This window comes from Pteropus medius, unplaced genomic scaffold (assembly GCF_902729225.1).
Source record: "Pteropus medius unplaced genomic scaffold, Ma_sr-lr_union100, whole genome shotgun sequence".
In the NCBI taxonomy this organism is placed as follows: domain Eukaryota; kingdom Metazoa; phylum Chordata; class Mammalia; order Chiroptera; family Pteropodidae; genus Pteropus; species Pteropus medius.
In genome coordinates, this window is record NW_024356248.1 from 1,806,793 (window position 1) to 1,830,780 (window position 23,988).

The window sequence follows — 23,988 nt, forward strand, 5'->3', positions numbered from 1 at the left end:
ATTGGCCCAAGAGGATCTTTCGAAGGCCAGCGGGCTGGAGCGGCGGTCCCCGGCTCCCCCCGCCCGCCCGCCCCGCGGCACCAAGTCGAGCCCTGCGGCCAGGCTGGCTACGTGTCGGACCTCCTCCTTAGCCCCTCCCCCACCCAGAGCGCGGGAGATCTCAGATAACTTGGACCAGTGAGGGCGGCAGCCGCGCTCCCGGCGATCCCGGACGCGTACGCGCACGTCCGGCGCCCCAGGCGTTTGCACCTGATGCTGGCACAAAGGGCTCTGCCGCGCGCGGCTGCGGCGGGCCGTGCGGAGCGTCCAGGCTGGCGACCTGCACTCCGCGACTGGCTTGGCCAGCTGACGCCCTTCCTCCGCGCTCAGAGATCGAGACTCCAGGATCTCTACATTGTCCGCGCTCTCCACACGGGTGCCATCTGGCGGCCTCCCAGGAGGCAGGAGCCGGCCTCGGGCTCATCCAGAGCTCTGAACCCTGTAATCAGAAGATCTGGGGAAAGAACTTCTGTTCCGCTTCTTTGTGCTAAGGGCATGTGGGGCTGGGGGCGACGATGAACAAGACGTGGTCCTAGCCCTGGACTGAGGAAGCTCACAGCCCAGTTGGGAGACGGAACATGGGAGCATTACAGGACCACACACGATTAACCGAGCGCTGGTGTACAGACTCCAGGAAATCAATATGGGGGTATCAGAAGGATAGGTGGAGGGGCAGGTCCCCAGACCCCAGCTGGATGGAGCTGCTTAGGATCAGTGCCTTGAGGAACGGCCTGGCCAAGAGCCGCCGGGTGCCAAGGCTGGCCGAGGACAAATGGGAAGAAAAGATGAACAGAGAGAGGTGAGGGCTGAGGAGGGTCTTGGGAATCAGGAGTTAATGAGGGGCCCTCAAATTTCAGTGGGATGATTTCCAGGTTCCTGAGTGGTGACACACTCCTCGTCAGCTTCTCACCTGATCCCTGTGAGGTAAACAGGACCCATACTGTGTCATGTAAACATGGAGAAACAGGTTTCAAAACCATGAAATGGCAAAATGTACATGGTCAGCAAGTGGCGCAGCTGGGCCTCGTCCAGACATCACCCTGCCTCTCTCCTAATGCGGTCAGTGGAAAGAAACTATTGCAGACTCTTTGCTGGGGAGCATCCTGATGGGGCGGGGATGGGGTGGAATAGGAAGCTCACTCTAGCCAACCCTTGGGGAATGGGACAGTGGGGGAGAGGAGCACCTGGGATCCCTTTCATGCCGTTTCCACAGTGGTCAGCCTCTTGTAGAGCACTGTCATAAAGCCCCATCCTTCATTCATGCTGAGGACTTTATTCTGGAGGAGGTGGGACAATTCATAAAGCAGGGATGTGCTACGACCAGATCTGTGACGTAGAAAGAGAACTCAGGAGGCAGGCTGGATCTGGGATGGGAGGTAGGGAAGACACCCCGGAAGAGGCCACAGCGGTGCTCCGGGAGAGAGATGAGGAACGAGCCTGAACCAAGAGAGAACTTCAGAGGGCTGGAGCCCACAGCAAGCACTGCCCCGCCCCATCGCGTTATTCCTACTCTATTATTTATCTCACTGCTTGAATGGACTGATGAGACTGTTCCCTTAGAGAAAATCCCATAGTCACTTGGAAAAAGGGTAGTCTCAGAAAGGGACAAAGTTCCCACGGGTTCCTCCTGCCCCACAGACTCCTCCACTCCCTCCAGCAGCACCAAGAATTGCCAGCTTCTTGGAGACCTTGCTCGGAACGAGTTGCCATCACTGCACTTTAGCAGAGGAAAAAGAGAGCAGCCTGGATGGCTTAGAGGCCACATCTTCTCAACCAGCCAAATGGGTGAAAGGCTGGGCAGAGTGGGAAGACAGGGCCTGGAGGGTGGAGCCTGTGTCACCAGTTTCCACACCGAGGGGGCTTTCCATCTTACCCTCACGAGGAGTCTCTGATGTCAGCTGACGGACTGGTGACTTGCAGAGTCATGAATGCGCAGAGACTGGTTAATCGGGGAGAGGCAGAGGGAAAGTGAAGGACACCTAAAGAGAGAATACGACACTGACACAGAGCACCTCCCAGTCAGAGGAGTATCTTTCACAGTCCATTTATTGTTGAATTTTGTGAATGAGTCATCGACCCTGTCTGGCTCTACTTCTGGCTCCCATTCATTTCTCTGACCATTACAGTCTTCTCCAATTCTGATAGGTTAGGGTGTGCAAAGGACTCTCAAATAGTGGACAAGGCCTGGTACAGAGTAAGGATTCAGTAGATGGTTGTTCTTATCCTTATCCTCCATCTGATCTCACCCTGTCACATAAAGGCCAAACACAGGTATTCTTACTCCATTTTTGCTGATGAGAAAGCAAATGGTTGGGGAGATAACAGGTCTGGCCCTCAACCGGCACAAAATAGACCGAGTTCTAGAATGCAAACCCCAGATTCAGCTCTCATCGAGCCTTTTAGAACCCTCTCTGAAAGGTCACTAGCAAGTCCAATCGCCCCTTCCCAGGCCTCTTAGAGGCGTCTTGTAAGCCAGCATCCATTTCCCCGTGCAATGCCACGTCCCCTTGGTTCGTTGACAGTACACAATATGATTCTAGTGCGGGGCCACCGCTTTTGTGTCTCCTCCGTTTGTTCCTCTTCTTCCTCCCTCCCCTTGGATCTTGGCCCTTGGATCACTCATCGCTTTCTCATTTAGGGACCACACTTGAGATGACTCTGCATCTCGAATCTACATCCACTCACCTCCTATTCATACGAAGCTGAATATCCCGCTAGCACCTCAAACTCGACGTCACCTCCCTGAGTCAAGGGACAGGTCTCAGCACATGGGTTCTCTGGGTCCATCCAGGTGTAACCTTCGCTGTTTGGGGTGCAAAACCAAATTTGTCATCTTCCCCTTCCAAAATTCAGCACTTCCTGCGAACTTCTTTATTTCTATTAAGGGTCCCACGCTTCAGACTTTCAGAACGTCTTTTACTTCTCTCCCGTTGTCTCCCGCCCTCGCAAAAAGGTTGTGTTTTTCATCTGCTCTTTCTACTCCATGGCGGTCACTACTGCCCCGAGGGTCCTAACACTCAGCCGTCGCAGATACTGCTGTGAGGTCATTTTGCTGAGTCCAGCTCTTACCGGGACTTATCCCGTGTTGCGAAGACGGTTTGGAAGAAGAGTCGGAGTCTAGAAATGTTTAACTTACGTGGATAAGGGAGAGGAGGATTGGCAATGCTAACATCCCCAACCCCTGTCTCCGTGGCCTTTTATTAAGTTTCACAACAATGCTAGCTTTGTAATTTAGTAATAGGTGCTAAATTACAAAGGTTCGTAGATACAAGCTACAGATTCAGCCTCAAAGCCACCTCCGTGTTCTCGGCTATTTCTTCTCAGGCATCTTTTTCTTATCCTCTTATGTATCTTTTTCTAGTCCCCAGAGCAAGAAGTCTCGGAATCGGTCAGACGTATGCGCCCACCCTGCAATGTGTCCTTATGTGCAAGTCCACATTTGCTTCCATTGTTCTTGTTGCTCCGAGCACCAGACATCCTGCCAGGACCGCAGGCGTCTCTTACAACATCCTGCCCATCATTTGTCATAACCTAGTGAATTAAGCAGGGATGGGGTGAGGAGGGAAAGCACGTAAATATTAATAATGTTCCCCGAAGACATTGGTCTTGCCCGTAGCTCCAAACTAAATGGTTAAAAATACATAGGCTGTCATCAGAGAGAATGCCGGGTGCGGGAGTTCCTTTATTTTCGTACAAAATTATGGTAGGAACATTCCATGAGGTTCTGATCATGAAGTCGGCTAATAACTAAGGAGATGGATATCTTACTGCGAAAGGGCGCGTCTATGAGTCTGCAGAATGAAAGAGGAGGAAGGAATAATGAAGGATGAGCTAAGGGGAAATCGGACTTGCTCACTAAATCCTAAGAGCCTCCTTGAGATCTGAAGAGAGGAACTGACGTGACAATCCATACAAAAAGAAAGCTGACTATCCCGTGGGGAACCAATGTAAGGAAGAACGGCTGATGCCTGCTCTAGGATACTTGGGGAACCCGGGCTGGAGGGATGCGTCTAATCTTTGCTTCTCACATCAGATAAGATCGCTGTGCCCTTTTACAATGTGTCTCTCTGTGTCCCTGTGAGGGAAGGGCAGTGGCACGATGGGTCATGAGCTAGACCCCAGAGAATATGGGTATTAGAGAGCCTGGATTCTAGTCCCCAGTTGGCTGTGCGAACTTCCTTGACCAGGTCATTTTATTTCTCTGGACCTCAGCCTCCTCATCTGTGGAGATAATACCTACCTTCCAGTGTTACAAAGATAAAGTCAGACAAATACGATAAAAACCAAAAACTCTTGACAGTTGACGAATATACCCAATATAAGGGATTTATTATTATTGCCGTTGTTACTGTTATTGTGCCAGTGGTGTCAGGTCTTTGGTGCCACTGTTAATATTTTTCTTTTTTCTTTTTTGGCCATCAGCATTGATAATTAACATTTCTTGAGCATTTACTATGCACTAAGCACCGTGTTAAATCTTTTAAATCCATTTTGACAGTGACCAAGACGAATACGTGTGACAGGATGTGATCCAACACTATAAAACATACGAAAGCATCATGTGATGCTTATGGAATCTAAGGGCTAAAAGGAGTCTCCGAACTTGGACTGAAGTTTCCTCCTGCCCTCGCCCTTGGTTGTGTCCGGGGCCTCTCCCCTTACCTTGGAGACACCCAGGGTTAGGAGGCTCCGATGCACTTGGGGTAGGGGCTTGTGAGGCCTCAGCTGGCTAATCTCCGGCCCACCACCCTCCAACCTTTGGTTCATCATGCAGCTGGCTTTCACTGTTTGTGCTCAAATATGGGGTAACATAAAGAAAAGAACATATTTGCAAGCAAACATGAACTTATTGTCTAATCATACAGTTGGGAAATCAAAGCTTAGTGAAGTAATGTAATTGATGGAGATTTGACTTTCAGGTCTAATTCCAAAGTACAAGCTCTGTCTAAACTGATGTCACTACAGTCAACTCATTTAACCCTTCTGATGCTCAGTTTTCCCACTTGTAAAAAAGAGAAACATACACATCCTGCTTACCTCAAAGGGCTGTTGTGACAATCACCTGATATAATGGGTAGAAAAGCACTTTCAAATTGTTACAGATGCAGGTTAAATAATGTAGATGCCCATCTGTAGTTAGAGATGACATTTACACATATCTATAAGTCGGCTATTTAGCATCTCATCTAATCATCTGATTGTGCCATGGGTGGTGACAGAGCCAGGACTAGAGTTGAGGTCTTTTGCTTTCTATTCCAGGGTTCTGTTAGTGTGTGTGTGTGTGTGTGTGTGTGTGTGTGTGTGTGGTGTGTGTGTGAAGGGGGGGGTGGGGGGCACAAAGCGGGGGAGGCTCTGGGAGTCGACGAGCAGAGCTGGGCGGGACTGCTGTTGTGCATCGGTGGCTCTCCCTCCCATGTTCACTATCAGGTCCTCGGAGTCTGGTTTGTGCATTGACCAACTTTGAGAGGCTCTGGAGAGGCAGAGGAAGCACTGCCAGGGAAGGCAGCTGCAGGTAGCCACAGGAGCAGAACTGAACACAGGTGGAGTGCTGCCACGGGCCCTTGGGTGGGAGCCCCCCTGGGGTACACAGGCCAAGGTGTGGCCAAGATTGGACAAGGCATAGGAATACTGTAACTAAGAGTGGAGGAGAGCCTGTCAACTGTCTGGTTTTACTTTTAGGACAGAGAAACTGAGGCCCAGAGATTGACTTGTCCAAAATCACCTAGCAGTTAGCAATCTGAGGGGTTCCTGTTTCTAATAGTGTGGTCCAGGCATCTAGATCTGTCCTCTCATTGACATTAACTAAAAATCCTGGATAAAATACATCGCATATCACTCAAATGCAGCAGCCACCAGCTGCCTCAGCTGCACAAAGGCTACTCAGACTTTGGATGACCTATTCTTGTGACAATGGAATATCATCTTTCACCTCCTGCCCCCAGGAGTGATGACACCCTGCCCTGGAATTATCATTTAATACCCTTAACCATCTTTATCTGGAAGCCAATCAAAGCAGAGGACAACCAGATGACTGGTGTACTGTAGGAAGAACACCAAAAGGGGTCAAAGAGGCCCAAGTTCATCGTCCTTACTTTGCGTCTCTTGACTGCTTTCTTATAAAATAGATAATCTCTAAATTACGTTCTGATATGGGATTCTGCTTTCTTTATGAGCAACACGTTGCTTTAAGTTAAAGGCGCCACTTCAAGCTGGCTGAGCTGAGGGGACAATGGGGGCAGTATGAGCAGAGGGCCAGCTCATCCCTGGCCCTGGCCGTGGGAAGAATCACCTGCCAGATTTCGAGATCACGTGGGAGTGAGTCCTTTATGGACTACTCTCAGTAGGCTGGCAAACACGAAGGGCCTGCATTCCCGTAGGAGAGGTTGTAAGTGTGGCTCACCTTAACCCCTAGTGTGGCTCAAGAAGAGGCTTTCTCATCCTTGTTTGCCATTGCTATGAGCCCCCAAATTCAAACCTACACCCTCTCACACCCTCAAAGAGATCCCATGGGTCTTCTAGCTCAACTCCACCTCTAATTATCTCCTAAGTTTATGACTTGCCCCTTCTCCGAGGCACTGCCCAAGTCCAGCCTGTGGCCCCATTGCTGGGCAGAGCAGCTGGGTCCCCTCCAGAAGTAAGTATGAAGTAGTGGGAAGCCACATCCTGGGGCTGGGAGACTCCCCAGGAGCCAGGCTTGATGACCTTGAGGCTCTGTCTTCCCCAGGCTGAAAGAGAGAACTTTGAGCTCCATCCACCTGTTAGTCTGGTAAAACAATCACATGTTATTTTTCTTTCTTTAATCCTGAGGTCAAAGACCTTCCATGTGTGTATATCATTTAACGCGGCCTCCACACCATGCTTCTCAAACTATTGTGGTGAAGGACCAGCTTTTTAAATAAATAAATAAATAAATAGATAGATAGATAAATAAATAAATAAATAAAAGTAAATAAAGAAATTTCCAACCTGTCAAAGATTGACATTTTTGTAAATATAATAAAAATCAATCAATAGAAAACCTAAAGTAAAAACCAAATCCAAAACCCCACACCCCCAAAAAACCAATATCTAAGGCCAGAAGTTTTTATTATTAGAGTTCGTGGGCATAGAATTTTTCCATCAAATTGCTAGAAACACTTCTCAACGCTTCCTGCCGATTCCTGTACTTACCGGAATTGTAAGCAGACGGTTAACAAACAATTCGAAGCCAGGCGCTGAGGTGAGGCCTGCACTACGGAGCTCAGTCGAGCTCCCCGAGGTGGAGGCATCGCTGCAGATGCTTTGCAAAATTAGGCCTTGGAACCACTCACTCCGTACCTTCTTCAACTCCGAACCCCAGGTATCTCATCCGTGAAAAGGACTGCCATCACATGATAAGATGACTGATGCAAGTGAGGGCAGATTGAAATCTCCACTGGGAGGTAAAGGGCAGCCAAGCCTGGGCTGGGATTTGGCTATGGCTGCTGATCTGTAGTTGCTAAAAGGGCACATTTGGGGAGTCTTGGGGGGCTGGAGGGACAGCAGTGTCTTGCTCAGCCAGCCTCCAGGCCAGCCCCGGCTGAAGGATCTTTTTCATGAGATCTCTGAGACTAAAGGCACGTGTGCTGCCCCTGGCCCGGAGACAGAGGATACAGGGGGAATGAGGGCATGCCCCTCCTTTCTGTGGGACATCGGCAGGGGCCATGAGATCTGCAGGGAACCTGGTGTGGTTAGCCCCTCGAGGTTTCTGCTGCTTTGGGAGTGTGGGAAGGTAACCTTGGGGTCGCAGGGCCCTCTGCAGAACGCACGACGCATGGGCAGCAAGGCAAGTTCTTTAGGGAAAAGTGGACGTGCTGGTGAGGCGTATGAGATGCTCTCTGTGGGCCCCATAACAGCTAGGAGAGACTTTGATTTACGGCGTGCATTCCCAGTGGAGCGGCATCGTCCCCAGAAGGGCAAAAATTGCGAAAATAAAAAATAAAAATAAAATCGCATCCTTTCTACATATAAACGCAGAGACACATACAATACACAAACGGCTATCTGGGATAATAAAATTCTAAGAGGGGGTTACAATTTGGGGGACATGTCTGAAATGGCTTCTTAGGGGTATGACAATGAAGAAAGACTTGGACGCACACTAACCCAGAGGGCCCGAAGTCCTACCATTACACAGATAGACGCAATAAGCCAGCGCTCATATGGGAGGCCACATCCAGGTTGCGCTATTAGTAACGACTCCCCAGCTCCTGGGCACACTGCACACAGAACATCAAAGGAGCCTTCGGCCCCAGGTTGGTCTCTTCTAAAGCCCTGATCTGTCCACTTATCCCTGCTTGGCCCACTGCGATTGAGCCGTGAGCTGCCGGCTCACCCCCCAAGCACTGCAGGAGAGAACCTATGAGTCTGCTACAGAGTGTGGTTAGCTTTAGCGAGCTCTTAATCAGCTCCCAGTATGGTGCTGGAAGCCTGCGGCTGTTATGGACAGTTTGCTGAATGGGGAACCCTCCTCCTCGTCCTTGTATCCAGCCCCCAGCATCCAGCCCCCAGCGAACCTGTCTGCAGTTACAGCAGCACCTCCAAACTTCTTCTCCCTCCCCACGGAAGCTTCCTGCTGTCTCCCAGCTCCTACACTCACCCTGCTTCTCTCGGCATAAGCGATCTTCAAATATACACTGGATCCCGTCACTCTGCTGCCAAAAACAGTCAAATAATATCTGTTTATTAGCATAGTCCAAACGCTTCACTTCAAGGTTGCTTTCTGGTTTTGAAAAGTCAAATTCTCCCCTATTTCATGGCCTTTACCCAAACAGCTGGCTTTGCCTAAACCGTTTCTCCTCTCTGTCCACCCAGGTCTAGTTCAAAACCCACGTCTCAAAGGAGTTTTCCCTAACCACCTCCCACCATCCCCGACCACCCTTCATTCTCTAGCCCATCCCCCTCTTTGTTTGCTTCACAGTGGTGGTCACACTTTGTTTACTGGCTTATTCTTCCTTCCCACTAGACTAGGAACTTCTCGAGGGCTGAGGCCAGGTCTGTTTGCCCACTACTGTAAACTCAACACATACTAAGCGCCGGGCGTCGCGTGCGTTGCACGAGCGAGTGGATGCTGCACTGTAAGAAGCAGCAGGCTGGTAAGAATATTTTCCAGGGTATAGGCTCCGAGTGATCCTGGGGGACTTCGCATTCTTGATCATCCACAAGACTTATTGGTAATTAACCCAGGAAGTAAGTCTCAAACTCTTACCTCGTCCCCAGGAGGCCTGCTCTATGAGCTGGTAGGAAAGGTGACTCCTCCTCCGCCTGCTCCTGTGACTATGTCCCCGAGGTTGGACAGGAGCAAGAGGAGGCTTGGTCATGGTCAGCACCCCTACGGTACCTGCAAAGTTAGCAACGCCATGCGCCGCAAGTGTCCTCTTTACTCGTCAAGGTACTGTCTTGACTTCTACCCAATTTCCATGAAAAATATCCCCCAACCTGATTCAGTCACGCTATAGCATTGTGCTGTTAGCCACACCAGTGGTATTCTGTTTTCAAGGAATTTTCATGTCTTTGATCTCCCTGATTCAGCCAGCCTGATGCTATGATGAGCCAGACTAATTGGCTCTGCTCTGCTCTGGAGAAGGCAAAGGAAAGAGTTTTAAATAGCTATAGCACACACTAGAACTAGGCTGGGTGTTTTCCACTTATAGCTCATTGATGAGATTCTACCTGTGCGGTAGGTTCTAGCATTTCCTCTTACACAGGGACATGTGGAGACAGAGGTGATAAGTCATGTGCCCCAAACCACAAAGGTATGAGTTCTTTGCCAGAACAGATTATGTTTTTCAGTCCTCAGAGTATGAGATGAAAGATTTGGATTTGGTTTAAATTTGGACATCCATTACATAATCCGTGATCTAGTGAGATTTCACTAGAGAGAGTTCAAGCCAAATAGTATCTGTTTATCGGCAGCTCCTGCGTGTCGGGAGGTCTTGGCTGGGGCGAAATGAGATCAGAGAAGTCTCAGTGGTATGGAATGAAAGCCTCACTGGACTAAAGGCCAGGTGTCCAGTCTCGTTTTTTATACGTGGTGTGGCTTTAAGCCAGCCCCTTCACCTTTCTGGCCTCAGTTTCCCCAGTAATAAAACAAAGAGGTAGAATTAGACATCACTTAGAAACTCTCTTCCAGCTCGAATGTTCTGTTATTGACGGGTATTATCATACTTCCTGGCTCCAAGTCACAAAAACTCAAGGTCCTTAAAGCCCTCTCTGTCACCCACTCATGCCAATATTCTTTTTTTTTATGCTATTCAGAGTTCATTGATTCCCATCCACCCTTGCTGCCCTATCTTGCTTCAGGTTACAGGTGTTCCCTAGCTGGTCTCTCCCTCAGTCTGTTTGTTCTGGTCCAGCCTGTGGATGCTACCAGACTGTTCTTATTAAGAGACCGTGAAACTGATCTCTCTGCTGTAAACCCTGTGATTCCCCTAAAGCCACAGCCCTGCCCCCCCAAGCCCTCCAAGTACTGGTCCCAACCCAGCCTCTTTGCCTCTTAAGCAATCCCCTGCACGTATAACTTCTCATGGCCACTTTCCTCCTCTGGAAAATATGGAGAATGAATAAGGTCTTGCTCGAAGTCCTTTTCAGATGAAAAATGCCCTAACTCTGTGACAGCCAGATTGATTTGTCTGCTGCCCCCCAGGCTGCCCCCTCACAATTCTGTCCGGACATCTCAGGAGCTGCTGAAGGTCGGCTGGTGGAGAGAGGTGGGGGAGGGGAGCCTAGGGCTGTGATCTGAACCAGCTCCATGACACTGGGTATAAGATTTCACTCCCTCAGCCTGTTCTTCATCTGCAAAAGAAGGGAAAGTCGTTTTTTTTTTCCTGCCTCCCTGAGAGTTTTGTTGAGAAGATCGAATGAGGGAATCAGCCCCTCTCTCCCTCCCTTCCTTCCTAAAAAAAACCAAAAAACTTTCCCGTGCGCAGGCATTTTCTCAGGCACTGGGTATATGTGGTAAACCAGACAGATTTGGCCCCCGCCCTCAGGGAGGGTCTTACAGTGTAGACCAGTGCTGTCCAATAGCACTTCCTGGCATGATGGAAACACAGTAGCTACTAATCGCATGTGGCTACTGAGTACATGAAACGTAACTAGTATGACTGAGGATTTGAATCTTTTATTACATTTTAACTAACTTAAATTTATATAACTACATGGGGCTGGTGGCTACTGTATTGGATGATGCAGGTCTAGATATCTAGGGGTAAGGAAGACATCAAAAATAATGATTCCTCAAAAAGTAGGACATAAAATTACCATCTGACCCAGCAATTCTCTCTAAATGTATGCCCAAAATAATCAAAAATTGGTTCGAACAAATATTTGTACGTGAACATTAACAGAAGTAAAAGGTAGAAACAATCGAAAGGTCCATGAACAGATAACAGAGTGCAGGATGCCCATACGACGGGATATTATTCAGCCATAAAATGAAATGAAGTACAGATGTATGCTCCCAGGTGGATGGACCCCGAAAACATGCTAAGGAAAAGAAGCCAGCCGCAAAAGGCTACATATGTATGATTCTGTTTATATGAAATGGCCAGAAAAAATAATTCATACAAACAGGAAGCAGACCCGTGGTTGCTGGGGGCTGAGGGAAGCGGGGAGTGGGGAGTGACTGCTAACTGAGTATGGGGTTTCCTTTTGGATGATGAAAGGGTTTGGAACTAGATAGAGGTGACTGTGGCACAACATTGTAAGTGTAGTAAGTGACACTAAGCTGTACACTTTAAAGTGGTTAATTGAATGTTATATGAATTTCACCTCAATATAAATAAACAAACAAATACATACATACATACTGTGATCAGCATTATAAAGGGCATCAGGGAGGGGACCTTGTTTCTTGGTTGATTAGGAAGGGCTGTTCCAGGTCCTGCTTGAACAAGAGGTGTTCAAAAGTGAGCCTGGAAGGTGAGGAAGGGCCCGCGTGGGAGGAACGAGGAGCAGAGTGTTCCAGAGAGAGGCGGAGTGATGGCCTGATGGGCACAGATCTTGGCACTCAGGAGCTGGAAGGAAGCCAGGCCTGGGGGCCCACAGTCCACACTGCATGGGGTAGGGACCATGTCAGGGTGAATCTAGCGAGGGTTAAGGTCCAGGCTCCTACACTCTCTGGCTCCGAGATTTTTCTACTGTGCTGTCGGATGCCTCCTGGACATTCCTCAAAGTGAAAAGACCTTCTCTCTCAAAGAGCGTTTTCCACTAAAGCTGTCATAGTGATGGAGGGGCCTTGATCATCTGGATGTTTCCTAGATGAGCAAGGCTGTCCTTGGCCATGGAAAGATAAGATATCAAAGTCATCTGGTCACAGATGCTTCCTGAACTGTCCTTTCTGAGCCACCAGCCAGGGCATGGCCCAGGCCTGCCTCCGGCCCCCAGCTCATGTGCTCCCAGTGCCAAGGCACCCACCAAGGGTCTCCATAAGGCCAGTGGCACTTGATCCTGCCAAGAGGCCCCGGGGCTGCTGCAGAGATCTGGACCATTTCCTGCAACTCCTACTGCAACGCCGCAGACAGAGCAACCAAGTGGGTCTCCCGAGGCCACTGGGGTCCAGGAGGGCAATGCAGAGGGCAGCAAAATGATGCCAGTGAAACACACACAATCTCTTACTTGAGATATCCCGGGATGAGCTTGAATCTTTCAGAGCAGACCCAACGGCTGGGACTTTGTCCCTGACTTTACCTGGCATGGAAAGTGCCAACGCCTGCCTGCTGACCCCTGATGTTTGCCTGTCTGAATGTTCCCTAAATTTACCTTGTGCTAACGGGATCAGACATGCATGGTCCTGGGGTTATTTGGTGAGAGGCTACAGCTCCCCAGGTTTCAGGTCGTGTCTCCCCTACTGTGGGGCATGTAGCCTCCAGGAAAGAACATCCACCCTCTCCCTAATCCTAACTGTGATGACTCTCAGCCAGATTTGAGTCCAGTCAGGAGCTGTCTGACAACCATAGGCTTTGACCTTAATTTGCCACGTGACCCAAAGGAGCCCTTCCCTCTGCAAATGAATGGACAGGTCCTCATCAGAGCAATGAGGTCCCCAAGACTCTCTTTGCCTCCGGAATCCTCCGGTTCAGCGTTTCAGGGGGAGCCACCTGCCATACTTGGAAGCCTGGTAAATGCGTGGACATCCTGCAGCCTGCAGGGACATCGTGCCCAGGCCCGGGGCCTTCAGTCCTCTGCCTTTCTTGTGGATGGGACTTCCAAGGTAGAAAAGCAGACATATCATCAATGGCCTGGGGGACCCAAACCAGGAGGACTTTGTCAGTGTCATCTGAGGGGGTGCGGGCATCTGGGCCACCACCTCACTCCCGCCCCACCTGTCCCTTAAGAATCACGAAACATAGATCTCCTCTTGAGGTTTCATGATTAGCAAAGGCGGGGAGGGGCTTGATAGCCCCTGGGGTCCTCGTGCCAGGGGGAGCCAGCAAAAAAAAAAAACAAAAAACCTCCACAGACATTCTCTCTTCTGTTTCCTCCGTCACAGCACCATGGGAGGTGTCATTATTTCTATTTCGATCATATGAAGAAAGAGGGATGAAGAGAAGTAAGAACTAGTGTAGGCGCCAGGCCCAGCTGGTCCAAGGTCTGGCAGGTCCCAGGTCTGGCTGTGATCCAGGCCCGCGACTAGGAATAAGACCCGGATTTAGAATGTTACATTAGTGTAGCAGGGCGCCTACACCTAAAATATGTAAACATACTTCAGCTTATTATATCACGCATGTGTGGCAGAAGGCCACTATTGTACTCTATTGTGTGCAGAGCCACGTGGTCCCCTGGGGAGCAGAAAGGGAGCACGAGAAGGGGAGCACAAGAAGCGTGCACAATACCGCGCTCCCCCCAATAGGACCACACTCCCCGCAGCAGAAGTGCGCTCCACAGTAAAGTGGATGCCGACGGTCTCATCCTCACGGCGGCCTCTGTGCATTCTTCCAACTGGGCGTCTCACCATCGAACCTTCCCTTCTCGATCAGCTCGGTACTGACACTTGGTGAGATGAGGTGTGTACGGCCCCCAGAGCTCCGGACAGTTCCTGGGTGGAGGACATGTGTCCCCCTCCCCGCCTCCCAGGGGTATCCCATGGCCCCGTATCTGGCCACGTGAATGCCCACGCAGGACTGGGGATGGAGTAAAGCTGCGTCCAGAAAGCCCTGGAGATGTTGGAGCCAAACGTCCCGACCACTTACGCGGGGAGGCAGCGGGTCGGGCAGCCTGGATGTTCCTGGCGGTGCTGTGGCAGGCCAGCCTGGAGGTTCAGGATCAGGGTCAGCGGGTGTAGCAGCTACAACGCTCGGAAGAAGCGCTGGAAGAAGCGCTGGAGAAGCGGCCGGCGGCAGCAGAACGGATGCTGCAGGGCCCTGACGGGTCGCTGCCATCGTCCTGGTCTGGGAGCCTGCAGGTGATACCGTGGTAGGCAAAGTCGGTGATATGTCAGCAGGTTGAAGTGGAACAGCCGTTGGCCTTGTGGGGGCAGGGACAAGCTTACGGCACCTCTCAGGTTAAAAAGCAAACTGCTTTGATCCAGTACACCCCCACGAACTCTAGGACCTGATGAAACAGGTCTGGCAGAGAGCCGGGGAGACGGTTCCAGGGTGGTTGCTTTGGCCGAGGCCGAAGGGACTGAATGATCTCTGGAAGAGATGGCTCAACTGGCCTCCGTAACGGTGATACCATCTATGGCAATTACGGTGTGGGGAGCAGGTAATCAATCCCTGATTAACCGGCTCATGTCTGCTGCACAGACTGTGTGGGTCGACCCAGGGGAGCTGCCAGAGACAGTGAGCAGATGGACCACATACTTAGATCCGGATCAGATAATCCGGGAAATGGACATGTGACAGATGATGTTTTACACCCAGTATACAAACTCCGATGAAGAGGTGTTTGCAACCCGTATGAAGGACTTGATTTTGACTTCTGGCCTGGCTGGTACTTTTGGCACCATGGCGGCACTGCTGGCCCCTTACGTGGACAGGCGGATCCACAAGGTGACGCCCGCCATGGCTAGGGGGATGCAGAAGTGAAAAGCAAGGAGCGTTCCACCCAAGTGTGCGCCCCGCTGCCCACCTCACTCCCAGACCGGCCAGTGCACGGACGGAGGCGTGGCCGAAAAGCCGGAGCGGAGCCACGCCCAGCCCCGTAGGTCGGCCGTGGGAGTGAGCGGCAGGCAGATGTGGTTTGATCTCCTCGTGGCAGGGGTTGCTGCAGGAAAGACGAATAAAGTGCTGCTGGCACTGTGGAATCAGCTGCATCCTGACCAGCAATCGACTTTTATTCCAAGAAAGCCACAGCATGTGAGGTGCGGCTGGCCCATTATCTCCCTGATTAGGGATTTGGCAGGGGCACCTGGTTGGCGGAGGAACCCGTTGACCTGAAGCCGCGGAAGCTGAATAAGGTTATACCACCCCTGCATGCTGCCCGTGCTGAATGTCACGTACATCATGGGCCAGTTGTCACATGAACTTGGATGATACCATTATGTGGTGGACTTGACAAATGCCTTTTTCTCTAGCCCTACCCTGTGCCATGGTCTCATGGCTCAAGATTTAGCCACGTGGAAACAACTGCCTATAGTGCCCTTGTATCGTGACATTGATGATATCGTGCTAACCTCTGATTCTTTTACAGAACTAGAAGCAGCGGCGACCAGCCTGCGAGAAGCTCTTGCCGACTGGGGTTGGGCAGTCAAGGTCCAGGGACCTGGATTCTCTGTCAAATTCTTGGGAGTTGTCTGGTCAGGTCAGACAAAAGTAATGCCAGAGGCAGATATTGATAAGATACAGGCATATCTCCAACCTGAGACTGTGAAGCAGCTCCAAACCTATTTGGGACTGCTGGGGTTGTGACCTCTGCAGCATCTAGTGTGATGGGGTGCTCAATGGGATTGGACCCCCGAGACAGAAGAGGCCTTTAAGGCTACAAAGCAAGCTGTAGCACAAGCCCAGACTCTACGTGTAGTAGATCCAGCCCTCTTGTTCCTGCTTACAGTGCAGATGGATGATGGGGCTTATGGCAGAAGCACAGGTCTCGGAAGGTACTGATGAGCTTCTGGTCCCAATTGTGGAAAAGCTCAGAAGCATGGTATTCTCTGATAGAGAAGCAACTGGCTGCCATTCTGCAGCCCTGTTGAGCAGTGAGGCCATCACTGACCATAATCCCGTAATTGTGCAGTCTATGTACCCCGTAGAGAGGTGGCTGCGATCTTAAGGAAGACTCCTTGTATGGGAATTGCACAGACCCCCGTGCTGACGAAATGGGGGGCTTACCTGGAGCCGCAGGTGCAGTTCTCTGCGAGCCCCCTGTCCGGTCAACTGCACCCCCTATTGGGATGAGTGCAGTTCCAAGCAGAGCTCCTGGTGGAGCCTGCCGAGATGGGAGACATACCGAGTCCCTATGTAGAGGGTCGGATGCCCATCCCTGAGGATGCCTGGTACACAGATGGCTCGTACCATGGAATGGGCAGTGAAATGATGGGGGCTATCGTTGGCGCGGGCACAAGCACAAGTTTCTGTGTCACAATGCCCCTGGTGTGTTGAGCAGCACCCAGAGAAACAGCGGGTAAAGAGTGCCCCGGGGGTGTTGCCCCATGGGGCTAAGCCCCTCCAGGAATGGCAAGAACGGCCCAAGGTAGCACCCTCTGGGCCAGATCCTGCACCATGACCCTGTAGGGGTGGAGTGTGGGTGTCAGGCCTGGATGGTCCAAGGTCTGGCAGGTCCCAGGTCTGGCTATGATCCAGTCCTGTGGCTAGAAATAGGACCTGGAATGTTACATGAGTGTAGTAGGGCACCTGCGCCTAAAATATGTAAACATGCTTCAGCTTATTGTATCACGCACGTGTGGTGTGGCAGAAGGCCACTATTGTACTCTGCTGTATGTGGAGCCATGCGGTCCCCTGGAGAGCAGAAGGGGAGCCCGAGAAGGAGAGCAGAAGAAGCGTGCGCAATACCGTGCTCCCCCCAATAGAACCGCACTCCCCCCAAACAGAAGTGCGCTCTGCACAATAAAGTGGGTGCCTGCCGTTTCGTTCTCTTGTCGGCCTCTTGTCCAATCTTCCCAATGGGCGTCTCACCATCGAACCTTCCCTTCTCGATCAGCTCCTCGCTGACAGCGAGGCAGCGGATGATCACGCGGCTAATTCCTGGTAGACCTGGGTCTATGACTTAGCTCTTTATCGTCCGTCAGTGTGCCTGTCTATCCCCGAGGCTGACCACACCTGTCCTTGGACCCTTGTCACACTGGCTGCACTGGGAATCAAAGGCCCTGCTTCGGCAGATGTGGACTGCACACCCGTGGGCTCTCGAATCACCCAAGTCAGGCTCTCCTCCCCATACGCACTTTCGATCATTGCTCCTGGCCTTTGCCCAGACTGCCCGAACCCATTGCACTCTGAGCTCACCTGGACCTCAGGCAGATTGATAAACCCTATCAATCAGCTGGGGTTTTCTTAGGTATTAACATCCAACTCTATTTTATTTATGGCTCTAGAGAAAGAAAATACACTATCTCATAATAAAACAATACAAAGTAAAAGCCCCCAGGTGATGCTGATGGTTAAGCAGGTTTGAGAAACTGCTCCACTCTGCCATCCTCCCCTCTCTGCTCCCCCTGCTCCTGAAGCCTGGAACCCTCCTGGGGCAGGCGGCATCCTTTTGTCTGTTTTCCCATACGTCTGGTGGCACAGCATGGTCATTCAGGTTGAAGGAGGAAGACGTGCTGGGACACCAAGGCTTTTGAAGGGAGTATCGATCCCATTAGCGCAGGCTCACTCCACGGAGCCCTGCTGGCAGGCCAGCTCCTCCTCAGCTCCTGGGTCTTGTTAGCTGTCCCGGCAAGAGCCAATGACCAGCAGGAGCAGCTGGATGCAGCAGCCACACTTGTGGGGTGTAGCTGAGCAGGGGCTGCTGCAGGGCGATGGCCTCACCCAGGACAAAAAGGAGAGGGGACGTGGGGAGAGAGATGAGAGTTAATGTCACCCATCGCTACAAGCGTGGGGCCGGGGCTCCATGAGGCTACATCCTGAGACCCCTGCACAGCTGGCATGGAAGCAGAACGCCTGAACATTCCATGGACTCGATGCTGCCCTGCGCTCGGTCCCACCAACTCCACCTCCTGTCTGCAAACAGCTGGCAGTGCACTGCAGTGTCAGTGATGATGACGAAGGACAGATGACAGTGCCCCTCAGGGGACCACAGTCTAGTGAAGAAGGTAACATGCTGTCAATTCCGGTACATCCTGATAGTGCCACAGAGCCGCAGGAGCTCAGGGGAAGGCCAAGGCCTCAGAGGAAGAGGACATTCTAGACAGAGGGCATCTTGTGAGCAAGGCACAGAAAACACCGTGGGGCCCCACAGCTGCCCACCCAGGAATCATATCCTGAGCATTCACGACACAAAAAGCTCTACAGTGGGTGCCGAGGTTGGTGGTCGAAAGATAAATTACAGGAGCCCCTTTTATCTGTGGTTTCACGGTCAAGGGTTCGGTGATCTGAGGTCAATCCAGATCGACTGTCATGATATCACAATACCTGATTTCAGGGAACCCTTATTTTACTTAATGATGGCCCCAAAGCCATTCACGTAACTTTCATTACAGTATATTATTATAATTATTCTATTTTATTATTAGTGGCTATTGTTAATCTTTTACCGTGCCTAATTTATAAGTGAACTTTATCAAAGGTGTAGGAAAAAACATGGTGTATATAGGGTACCGTATTATCCGTGTATCAGGCATCCACTAGGGGTCTTGGAACATATTCCCCACGGGTACCCGGTCTGGCAGGGAAATAAGGGGAATACAAGTAATTGAGGATGATGGAGCTTTACCTATCAATGGAAATTTCCAGATGACCTGGCCCAATGTCCTTTTTCTAAAACGGAGAAACCAGAGGTAGAGTGACTCATCCAAGACAAAAAGCCGGCTGGTGGGAGAGACTGGATCGGACCTAGATCTTCATTTTTCTATCTGTTCTTTCTCCTACATGGGTATGACACACACAACAGCAGAAGACTTGAATGGGGTATGGAAACTAGGGGAAGAAGGGGCAGCCTTCAGGCTGAGGGAAAGGTGTGGGCATGAGGTGCCTGAAGCTGGGCCTTGGAAGAGGGGCACAGTGTACGTATGCTCAGGAAATGGAGGTGTCCAGCAGCCTGAGACAGAGGGGAGAGAAGGGGTTCGCGAGGTCCATGGCTGGGATGATAGGCTTGACCAGTCCTCACACTTGTCTTCTAAGAAGTCTAGATTTTTGAGCAGTGATGAAATGAAGAAGCATTGACCAGCGTTGTGGTATCACAACTGTGTTTCTGAGAGAACTCTGCAGCAGAGGGCGTGTGGGATGATGGAGAGAGCAGAGACCAGAGAGAAGGAGTCCACGGCAGCCACCCCCCTGCTAGTGGCCCTCAGGTACTCCCAGCCATGACCAGCCTGGCCCTTTTGGGGATATGCAGATTGTTTCTGCTTCTCCCTATAGAATGTCAGCTCCTGGAAATCAAGGAGCATTCAACATGACAAGTGTGCTGGTCACTGAAGGGGATGCAGGGATGAGCGTCCATATCTGTGAGAGCTGATCATCTTGCTGGCCTGAGGACAGTGACATGAGGAAGTGTTGGGGGCAGGCAGGGTAGGCAATAGGTATAAAAACATAGGGTATTAGAATGACTCTGACTTGCTGACCCAGGTGCCATGGGGCGGGCACCTCCGGAGCTCCAGGCCTGTTGTGACTGGGCTGCTGATTTGTTCCTTGGCTTCCTGTTCATCAGGGCTAATACCTGGAAACTCAAAGTCCTCCTCTAGGTAGGTGTGGACCCTGGCCTGAGCTGAGCAAGCCTGTCTGCAGCTCTGGGGACGTGAACTTATTCCCCGAGTCATTCATTGATCTGCAGGGCCAAGCCACAAAGCTCAAATAAACAGCCAGAGAGGTCGCTGAAACGCAGACCTTGGAACGAGAGGCTCCGCCTTGCTCCAGACTCTGGCGATTGAAACGATAAGGCCCCTGCGGTCTGGGGACTCTCTGTCAGCCACTGACCGTTGTCCCTTCCAGGGAGGGATGACCTTGTCAGGCCCATGTGCTTGTCTCACCACTGCACAAATATCCTTACGGCTCCCTCTGTGGCCTCAGCATTCACGGCCAGGGCAAATCCCTACCAATCCCTCTGGATATTTCCTTAAGAAACAAATCACAAGCCAGTAATTCCACTCTTAGGTAGGTCCGCATGAGAAATGAGGGCATGTGCCCATCCCAAACCACATGCAAGAAGGATCGGGGCAGCTCTACTTGTAATAGCCACAAACCGGAAGTGTGCACAGTGCCCAGCCGCAATAGGAAGGAGAAACAAATTGCGAAACAGTCCTACAACCGAATAGCATGCAGCGATTAATAAAGATGAGCTGCTGCTCCATGCAACAACTTGGAGGGTTCTCACGGGCATAGTGATGAGCAAACGAAGGCAGACGTAAAGTACTACACGCTGTGTGTTTCCGTTCGGATGAAAGTCAAGACAGCAGAAACGAACAGGCAGTGATACAAGTCAGAAGAGCGGTTACCTGGGGAACCCCCGGGGTGATGGAAAAGCTCTTGGTCTGGGCGGCAGCTGCATCGGGGTGTGTGTGTGTGTGTGTGTGTGTGTGTGTGTGTGTGTAAAAAGTCTTTAGGGTCTACATTGCAACTCTTCTCCCACCAGTGAGAACACGCTAGCCATCCTTGCTCTTTGTCAGCTGGATGCTGGGAGGGGCGGTTCCATAAATGGCTCTTCCCGCTCCGAAGCCTGCGATGCTCTGAACGGCTGCCTCCATGACCTGCCCACAGAAGCAGCTTCTTCTCTCTTTGCCTTCAGTCTTCTTAACCTCTGTCTTCCTATATAAAGTGCCAGGGAAAAAAGTAGAAGGGAAGAAGGATGGGCCCTGGGACATGGGAAAGCTTCGTGAAGGGGTGAAAATCTGGGCAGGGCCATGGCCGAAAAGGTCTGCGAGGATGTTTGCTAGACTGGTAACTGGTTAACTCTGCAGAGAGAATGGCAGGGGGAGCATTCACATTTCACTCCATATATTTCTGCAGTGCTTGACATTTTTAAATGAATATGAGTTACCTCTATATTTAAAAATAATAGCACAAAACTCGTACAGTCCCTCCTTCTCAGTTGACTGGCAGTGAAGGCCGGGGCAGAGGTGGGAGTGCTTTGGCTGAGATGTGACAGCCCCACGGAGGCTACCGGTTACCTGAGTCTCGCTCTCTGGAACTTGTCTGCACCTGGCCTGGACTTACAGTTGAATGCTCTTGGTTGCTGATAATTTCGTTTGTTTTTCCTACTGAGATTTTCTTGGAGGAGGGCCAGTGCATTTTTATGATACATAATATATTAGTCAACTCGGGTTGCCATAACAAAATACCATAGATGGGGTGGCTTAAACAGCCAAAATTGGATTTCTCACAGTTCTGGAGACCGCGAGTCCAAGAGCAGGTCCAGCATGGTGGAATTCTGGTGCGGGCCCTCTTCCTGGCTTGTGGATGGGGTCACCTTCTTGCTGTGTCCTCACGTGGTGTGGTGTTTCCTCGGTGTCCCTACTTACAAAGCGCTAGTCGCATCAGACCAGTGCCTTACCCTCGTGACCTAATGACCACCCGGAGGCTCCATTTCCAAATACCATAACTATGGGGGTTAGGGCTCCAACATTAGAGCGTGCAGGGGGACAGAAACATTCAGTCTATAATACAAAATAATTCCCCCTAGACACGTGACCTAAATGTGAATCCCTTTTCCATCTTAGACTATGTTTTTCCTCTTGAACGTAACCTAGTCAACAAATATTTGTTGAGCATTTATTGTGTTCTAAGCTTTTGGGAGGTATCAGTGAACAGGAAAGACCACGACCCCTGCCCTCGAGGATTCTCCTTGAAGGTGGGGTTCCCCCAGGGCGCAGTCCTTGGTTTTCTTTCTCCTATTTTAATTTACTTGCATGGCTTTAGACAATTTTTTTTTTTATGACAAAGACCCCCACCTTTCTCTTTCTAGCCCTAGGTACGTCTCCCGACTCCAGACGCACTGAATCGCCTGCCCACTCAACATCTCCACGTGGTCCACGAATCTCTGTGGTGGATGCTGTCAAATGCAGCCTCGATGTTTCCCCTTCATGTCTGAGGCCCTCATTCCCACAGCTGTCAGTAGTGTTGGCTGCTCACAGCTGAGACCTTCACCAGAAATTGCCCTCAGCTGAAGAGAGTTGTCTCACCCCAGGCAAGGCCATCCAGTGACTGGCTGAGGCAGCGAAGCCTTGAATTAAAGGTTGCTTCAGTTCAGGTCAACTCTGAAGAGTTATTCCAGTTCAGATGCGTGGTATGCAGCCTTTGATATGGCAGATAAGATCTTTTCTATTTCTGTGAGGAAGGAAGCACAAGGACTGGAAGCTGTTCACATTCACAAAGAATGGACAACAGCGGACATTACGGTCTTACCCCAAGCTATGTTAACTCTCTGTCCTCTGTCATAAAATAAACTGAATGGATTTAGGCCATCGGGGCCTTCTGTAGACTATCTTATCAATTCACTATATCTGTGAACAAAAGTAGAAAGTATTTTGGAGGCCTTGATAAGACATATCTGTTTCAAAGGATGGGAAATAAATCCTGTGAAAAGTCAAAAGCCCAGTGGAAAACTTAACTCCACATAAAAAACTGCACATGGATGTTTATAGCGGCTTTGTTCATAACTGCCCAAACTTGAAAGCAGCCAGGATGTCCTTTAGTAGGTGAATGGATAAACATCCAGACGATGGAATATTTGAAAAAGAGCTATCAAGCCATAAAAAGACATGGAGGAAGCTTAAACTCATATTACTAAGTGAAAGAAGCCAATCTGTAAAGGCTAACTACATATCATTCCAACCATATGACATTCTGGAAAAGACAAATCTATGTAGACAATAAAAAGATTAATGGTTGCCAGGGCTTGTGGGGGAGGGAGAGCTGAAAAGGTGGAGCACAGAGGCTTATTAGGGCAGTGAAACCGCTCCGTAAGATACTGTAATGGTGGGTGCACGTTATTGCACATTTGTTCAAAGCCATAGAATGCACAACAGCAGGAGCGGACCCTAATGGACACTAGAAGTTTGGGTAATAACGATGTATCCACCTAAGTCCATCAATTATAACAAATGTACCACTTTGGGGGGGTGGGGATAGCGATAATGGGGAGGCTGGGTATGTGTGGGGCAGGGGTGTATGGGAGATCTCTGTACCTTCTGCTCAGTTTTGCTGTGAAGCTAAAACTTCTCTAAAAAATAAAATCTATTAAAATAAAAGAGCCAAAGGCCCACCTCATCGGTGAAATTCTTAGGAGTATTTTAGGATATCCTTTTCAAAGTAAAGGACGAATTGTATCTCTCATCACTAAGAAGGAGGCATGATGCCTGGCAGGACTCTTTAGATTCTGGAAGCTGCATCTTCTGCCCTTGAGAACACTACTCTGGCCTCTTCCCGCGTGGCACAGGAGGACGGCTAGTTTGGCGTAAGGTGCAGGAGAAGGAAATATTTCTGTGGTAGGCCGAAGCTGGGGTGCGAGAAGCCCCCTGCTTGGGTCATGGGAACTGGAAGACCTCACCTCTACTACAATATTACTCTGATCTGGACTCTGAAAAGATGTATGGAGTTTATGTCAAATCCCACAGGGGTATAACATCATAAACTCTCAGAGCCCCGAAACAAGGCTGTGCCGCCTGCCGCAGAAAAATTTGAAAATCAGCTCCTGGCATATGCTTTGGTTCCTGGTAGAGATGGAGTGACTGACCACGGGACATCAAATAACCATATGGCTACAACTGCCCATCACGAGCCAGCACCTATCAGTGCCACTGGGTCACAGGTCACGTGGGCCCAGCAGCAATGGTTTGTAACACAGGACCAGAGGGTACAAGTAAACTGAATGAGCCAATTACCC

The 23,988-nt window shown here is 50.4% G+C and overlaps 1 long non-coding RNA gene across 2 annotated transcripts; it reads right to left on the minus strand.

Annotated features, from left to right (window-relative positions):
- Positions 1 to 1,737: 1,737 nt before the first annotated feature.
- On the minus strand, positions 1,738 to 13,471 carry LOC120600656 (uncharacterized). Of its 2 annotated transcripts, XR_005652250.1 has the most exons (4): positions 9,266 to 13,471; positions 8,657 to 8,711; positions 2,725 to 3,570; positions 1,738 to 2,018 (listed from the first exon to the last, which is right to left on the minus strand). It is a non-coding gene; the product is annotated as an uncharacterized LOC120600656 (long non-coding RNA). The 2 variants fall into 2 exon arrangements; XR_005652249.1 differs by having other exon boundaries at positions 8,657 to 13,471.
- Between the last annotated feature and the right edge of the window lie 10,517 nt (positions 13,472 to 23,988).